Raw genomic sequence first — 7474 nt, forward strand, 5'->3', positions numbered from 1 at the left:
GCTAGATTTTTATATTTTTAGTAGAGACAGGGTCTTGTTCTTGCTCAGGCTGTTCTTAAACTCTGGAGCTCAAGCTACCCACCGGCCTCAGCCTCTCAGAATGGTAGTATTGAAGGTGTGTGCCACTGCACCTGGATATGGCACCAGCTTTAGAGAAAAGACTGCCCAGCAAGAAGACTAGATAGAGGTGGGCTATCAGGAGTCTTTGCTCAGGACACAGCTAGAGATGCATGACAGTGCAAAGCCTCTGTTTCCCTGGTTCAGGGAATGTTGGCTTGGCAGGGTCTGATCAGAAGACTTCCATTTTGGCCATTTAGGGTGAAACATGTTGAGGCAGGTTTTCGTTCTAGGTCTTCCAGCCCAATGGACATTGGAAAGGTCCCCATGTTTAGGGTCTCGTCATGTCCCAGTCTTCTTGGCTCTGAATCCACATGAAGCCTACAAGTTAACTCGACATTTTTTTTATCAACAGAATAAGTCTGGTTTGGGTTAGTCCCATGGTTACAACTGAGTTTCTCCGTGAACCTTTCTTCTCACCTGCTTTTCTCTCTCTCTCTTTTTGAGACAGAGTTTTACTATGTCACCCTTGGTAGAGTGCTGTGGTGTCATAGCTCACAGCAACCCCAAACTCTTGTGCTTAAGAGTTGACACAGTGAGTGCCAGCAAGTTTAGGTATGGTCTTCATGCCTTCCTCCAGCCAGTGCTGCAGAGTGCACATAGAAGCCAATACCATGGCACCAGCTTTTTCTACTGGGTAGAGTGCCTTTGCATCATCGCAGCCTCAAACTCTTGGGCTTAAGCAATCCTCTTGCCTCAGCCTCTCAAGTAGCTGGGACTACAGGTGCCCAAACAATACCTGGCTATTTTTTTGTTGAAGTGGTCACTGTTGTTTAGCAGGCCCGGTCTGAGTTTGAACCTGCCAGCCTCAGTGTATGTGGCCGGTGCCCTAACCACTGAGCTATGGGTACCAAGCCATTTTCTTTCTTGTTGATGGTTTCATCTTAGGTTTGTCAATGGAGAGGGGACTCTTCCACTGTCCCACCTGGAGTTGATTTTTCCAAGCCCCTTCATTTGGGTTCCTATCCCAACCTGGATAGCCTATAGGCAACTTCTTGCTTCCAAGGCATGTGGGGTCCCTGGGGGCCTGAGCCCAGCCCCTCTCACCTCCCTGACTCCTCACCTTCACTTCCTGGGCCCCCTACCACAAATTATTGTTCCAATGTCTGTTTTGGGGGAACCCAAATGAAAACATCTATGCCCAGTTCAGGTCTCCAAAAACTTCCCACATTAGTACTTTTCTGGGAGATGCACTTTTAATCAGGAGGACTTCCCCTGGGGGTTCAGGACAATACTGTGGTCATATTTTGACTTTTCTTTGGTCATTTTGAGACAAGAGTTAAGGCCAGGACCACCATCTCAGTAGAAAATGTTAAGCTGAGAAACTATCAAACCAGGCATGGTGGCTCATGCCTGTAGTCCCAGCATTTTGGGAGACTGAGGATCAACTGAACCCAGGAGTTTGTGGTGATGGTGAGCCATGATTGTGCCACTGCACTCCAGTCTGGGTGACAGGGAAAGACCCTATCAAAGAAACAAAGAAACAAACAAACAAGAACAACAAAAAAACTCAAAGCAGAAAACCCAGGGATGGTGACTGCATAAGAAGCATGCTTCCCACCGCCTTCCTCATCGAGGGCAGACACTACTCAGGGATTCCCAGCTATCCCAGCTAAAAGAGGGAGGCTGAGCCCCCCAGCCTAGTCAATGGGCTTCCTACTTCCTTAGAGCTCTCACCCACCTTGCCTATTTTCAGAAGGCCCTTGTTCATCTTTTTCTGGTTGCTAGAACCAAGTGGCTGAAGTTTTTGTCTGTTTGTTCCCCTGAGAGATCCTGAAATCTCTGTTGTGTGGATGATAACGAGGTGATTGGTGCAAGCTGGTGAAGCAGTAGTTTGTTGTATGGACAATGGACAGAAAGAAGGGGAAAGAGAGAAAGCTTCATGGTTCCTGCTGTCAGGAGGGAGGTGAGAACATCACATTTGAATATCCTTGTACAATGAAATATCCTGTAATTTCCAGTTTTGTTTTTTTTTTTTGAGACAGAGTCTTACTTTGTCACCTTTGGTAGAGTGCCATGGCATCTTAGCTCACAGCAACCTCTAATTCTTGGGCTCAAGCAATTCTCTTGCCTTAGTCTCCCAAGTAGTTGGGATTATAGGTGCCTGCCACAATGCCCAGCTATTTTTAGAGATGAGGTCTCACTCTGGCTCAAGCTGGTCTCAAAACTCAAGCAATCCACCCACCTCGGCCTCCCAGACTGCTGGGATTACAGGCATGAGCCACCGTGCCTGGCCCATTTTTTTTTTTTTTTTTTAAAGAGATGGGATCTGGCTCTGTTGCCCAGGTGGGAGTACAGCGGCACCATCACAGCCTCCAACTCCTGGGCTCAAGTGATTCTCCCACCTTAACCTCCTGAGTAGCTGGGACCACACAGTGTGAGCCACCACACCCAGTTTCCATTTTATTTTCAGCCTCAGAGAATTAGGGCCTCAACAACAATCCCCCAAATGTCAAATGTGGATTCATGGGTTTGCTGGACATGTCCATGATGAGGCCAGTGTGCTCTGAAAAAGCTGCAGCAGTGGTCAGAGGATGATCCTGCTTGCAAGTGTCAAGTTCCCATAAAAGCTATCTGGAAATGAGGATGGCCACTGCATCAAGAGTATTTTCACATCCGTTTTCAGGAAAAAGAATTGGGAGAAAGGGAAATTGAGGGTATGAAGGGAGAAGGTGGGAAGTTGGCAGCCACAGGGTGGGGTGGAGTCTGGGAGGATCAGAAGCCAGTGGCCACAGGGGACTGGGCAGCCAGGGATCTGGAGTGCAAGACAATGTACAGATCTGCAACCCTGGGCCCAGAAGGACCCGCTAGATTCACAGCCCAACTGGCCCATCTCTGGAACCTGTTGGCCCTTGGCCCTCCCACCTGAAATTTACTGGAGCAAGCCTGAGGGTGTGTGCTCCTTCAGACCTGCAGAGGCCTTTGCAGTCCTTCTGACCTTAAAGTGCTCTAGGTGCACAGTGCTGCTTCATCATGAGTTCTCCTCTGGTATGTACTGAATCTTCATGTTTTCCCTGATTTTCTGCCATGTGCCATTAAAACTCCCTATGGTTCTAATTATTCTGGGTAACTCCTTCCATCACAGTCCCCCCACAAAGACCCTGGGGTGAATTTGGGCTTGTCATTCTGATGTGTCACTGTGAACACAATCTCCACAGCCATCCTGTTTAAAGAGAGCATGAGACAAAAGCTGCAGAAACAATGTGGTGGCAACGAGGCTGAAAGGGGTGTAGCCTTGAAGGGTCGTGGACGCTGATATTGCTGACTCCTGGTGCCCACAGACAGTGAGAACACACACAAGGCTTTGGCCATTTGTCACACACTGGCTATTGTGCTGTTGGGCATTTGTGTTAGAGAAGACACAGCCCCAGCAGAATCTACTGTCCTGCAGGTGGCAGGCTCACTCTCTCTCCTAACCCACTCTTGCCATTTTCTCCCCTCCTCTAAACCTTTATATTTGCTGCACGTGTCATGCCGAGGTAGAATTTCTCCCCAGGTAGAATGCAAGTCCTTCAGAGTGGGACTATTTCTTTCTTTTCTTTTCTTTTTTTTTTTTTTAGGAAATAGAGTCTTGCTCTGTTTCCCAGGCTGGAGTGCAGTGGTGTAACCACAGCTCACTGTAGCCTCTAACTCCTGGGCTTAAGCAGGAGTTAGAGGCTACAGTTTCTGCCTCAGCTTCCCAATTATCTGGGATTGCAGGGCACAAACCACCATGAAGCCTGGCTAGGTACACACACACACACACCTTTTATTTTAGAAATGGGGGTCTTGTTATGTTGATCAACCTGATCTCAACCCATTCTTTCAGGAACTGCTAATTACAGGTGTGAACTGCTGTGCCTGGCCTATTTTCTTTATTTTCATAGCAATTCCTTCTTATTAAATGTCTGTTAGCACTAACGAGCAAATATCCTCTACTCCGAAGTCCCAAAAGATGATTCAGCTGCTTTTTAATGAAGAAAATGCGACTAAATGAGAAAATGGACTTAGATTGTTCAAAGGAAAAAAAAAAAAGACTGTCTTTCCTTTGACAAAGAGTCTCTGCTTGGCCCACCCTTGTTTAAGCTCCTTAGCATTCCCTGGGCCAATCAGTGCATTTCCTTGTAAAATGCAGGGTTTGCAAAAAACTCCCTAAGTCAATTTAGTGAGAATCATCTCAATTTATGATCATTCCCCACCACCCCTAGGTGATGTCTGATTTCCCTGGCCTGCCTTCTGTTAGGTAGGTTTGGCCAGAATTTCCCTCACCCCTTATGATTCCTCTTTGTAACTTTCCATCCACCAACCCCTTACCTGCTCCTTGGCTTTAAATTTATGCTCACCTGTGCTGTATTTTTTGCAAGCCAAGGAACACCAAAGATTGTCAGCAAACCACCAGAAGCTGGAAGAGGCAAGGAAGGATCCTCCTAAACATGTTTCAGACCCTGCCAACACCTTTATTGTGGAATTCTAGCCTCCAAAACTGTGAGATAATGAATTTCTGTTTTAAACCATATCATTTGTAATAGAGGAAGGTGTTTGCTTTTAAATTTTTGTTTGTCTATAGAACAAGAGTGAGGATCTAGGACTCCCCTGGAGGAAGGGGAGGTGTTCCCTCCCTGACTGGCAAGGGACACACCATATATGCACACACAAATACATGACACATATGTGCAGGCACATGTGAATGCACATATACCCTTGCAACCCCTATACCCACACTGATACACCTACCCAGGAAACCCCCTTGCATGCATGCATAAGACATAGCACACATGGACATATGCATGCCCACATGTGTCCTTGTCAGGCTTTCACTTCAGAGGCTACAGAGCTTGGTGGAACTAGGAGAGGAACCAGGAAAAGCCAGGGAAGGACTGTGGCAGCAGAGGGGAAGGTCACATTAGAAGAGACCACACTTCCCAGGAAACCAGGGAATTCCCTTCCCTGTCCCAACTCTGTCTCAGATCCTGGCTTTCTCTCCTGGGGCTCAGAAATTGATTCTCCAATAATTTAACCAGATAGACTGCAGGCTTACACCTTTCTAGGGGTTGGAATCTGTAGGTATGCATTCCCTGTGGTCTTTCTGGACTCATCTCCCTTCAGTGATAAGAGAATGAGATACATGCTTGGGCTTCAGATTTTTATGGAGAAAAAATTTATTAGAACAGGAGGCCACAAATCACCCTCAAAACTAACCATGGAAGGGATCAATGTGGCAAAGAGCCACTAGTCAGCACCCCCTGAACATTGAAGGACCTCCCCACCAGTTTTTCTTCCTCATCTCTAGTCATGAAAGTAGAGGATTTGATTAATCAGTTATTTCTGCTGTTTACACTTTTGGGGAATCTAAGGGGTCAGGAGACTTCCTGTAAAGCCCTCTCAGAGCTAAGGTGTGGAGGTGTGTTATGGCCACATTTGCCCTCTTGTGGCTGTTGAGATGTTTTTATTACTAATGACTTACTAACCCTTCTTGAAAGCATAGGTATTTGTGTGTGTCCTCTGGTGTGTAGGGAGGTTTGACTTACGGCTAAATCCTCGCCCACAGTCCCTGCAGATGTAGGGCTTCTCTGTGTGTCCTCTGATGTGTGATGAGGTGTGGCTTTTGGCTAAATCTTCGCCCACAGTCCCTGCAGATATAGGGCTTTTCCCCTGTGTGTGTCCTCTGGTGTCTGAGGAGGGATGATTTATCAGTGAAGCTCTGCCCACAGTCCCTGCAGACATAGGGCTTCTCCTCTGTGTGCGTCCTCTGGTGTGTGATGAGGTGTGGCTTTTGGCTAAATCCTTGCCCACACTCCCTGCAAATGTACGGCTTCTCCCCTATGTGTGTCGTCTGGTGTGTGAGGAGGGTTGACTTATGGCTAAATGGTTGTCCACACTTCCTGCAGATGTAGGGCTTCTCCCCTGTGTGTGTCATCTGTGTGTGAGGAGGTTTTACTTATCACTGAAACTTTGCCCACACTTTCCATTCTTGACTTTTATAATTCTTGAGATCCCTACTGTCACACATAATTCTCCCGTATCCCCTGGACCCACTTTCTGGTCTCGTCTGGGCTCTTCCTCTATCATTCTTTCACCCTCCCTAGAGCTCCCCATTTGTCCCTTAGGTGGGCAGGAAAATATCCTTGAAATCCTGCTCTACTGTGTCTTTTTATGACAGGGTTTTGACATTTCTTTGACTTCTTGATTTTTGGTTTTCTCATTCCAGCTGTGTGGATCAGAATGTTGCTGCTCCTGATTCTCATCCCTGGGGCAGGGAATTTCTGGTCAGAGGTGTTTTCTTCCAGATGTTCCTGGGGAGATCTGAGAGGAGAGGGTGTGTTCTACATGTTGACTGAGGAATTTCTGAGTGGAGAAGGCCAGAGAGCATGATGGACATGGACGAATCTCTGGCTTTGGTTCTGCTGAGAGAGAAAATTTTTGATCAGAATAGATGTAAACAAAGCTGTTACAAAGCTGTTTGTGCCATCTACTTTGCTGTGTGGTAAGACCAGTTCCACTAATCATTCTTCTCTGTGTTAAGGCAGATAATCTTCCACCAAGTGTGTGATGGACCTTTACAGTCCATTTTTCCATTCTATTTTTATTCAAGGCATCTTTTTTTTTTCTTTGAGGCAGAGTCTCATTTTGTCTCCCTGGGTAGAATGCCATGGTATCATAGCTCACAGCAACCTTAAAGTCTTGGGCTCAAGCAATCCTCTTGCCTCAGCCTCCCAAGTAGCTGGGACTACAGGCACCCGCCACAACACTCAGCTAGTTTTTAGAGACAGGGTCTCACTCTTGCTCAGGCTGTTCTTGAACTCCTGAGCTCAGGCAATTCACCTGCCTCGGCCTCCCAGAGTGTTAGTATTACAGGGATAAAATCCAGAAAACCCACATCACGTGCCTTCTCTACAAATTAGCCACACCACGGACCCTCCAGTAACTCAGAGGCAGTTTTACTCCTTCCATAGATGGAGCTGCAGTGACTTTTCCTCTGTAAACTACAAATATCTTCCAAGCCATTTCAAACCTGCCTTGCTCCCCTCACAGGCTCCCTTCCCTCACACCGATCCCTAGATTCAGTACAAGAGTTTGCAGCTGTTTCATTCTACTGAGAAATGACACTCTTGATGACTTAGGGGAGAATCATCTCTAATGACTTTTCCTATGAGGGGAAAGGGATCTGTTAGGTTAGGAGCCACTAGCCTGAAGGATGCATGAATGTGGAAGGCAGCGCAGGGTGTGGCTAAAGAGAGCTTGTGTGAGTGAGTCTGAATTTGAGTCTCCTTGTTCAAGAAGACATATTTTATTGAGGACTCTTATGTGCCCAACTCTCCACCAGGAAATGGGATTCAAGTTGGACAATACAGAGTCATCCAGGTCCCACTGACTAAAG

General features: G+C 46.8%; 1 pseudogene; it reads right to left on the reverse strand.

The window, feature by feature from the left end:
* Positions 1-4902: 4902 nt before the first annotated feature.
* LOC128561027 (histone-lysine N-methyltransferase PRDM9-like) overlaps positions 4903-7474 on the reverse strand; it is a 4974-nt pseudogene continuing 2402 nt past the window's right edge.

Source organism: Nycticebus coucang, chromosome 2 (assembly GCF_027406575.1).
Source record: "Nycticebus coucang isolate mNycCou1 chromosome 2, mNycCou1.pri, whole genome shotgun sequence".
NCBI classification, from domain to species: domain Eukaryota; kingdom Metazoa; phylum Chordata; class Mammalia; order Primates; family Lorisidae; genus Nycticebus; species Nycticebus coucang.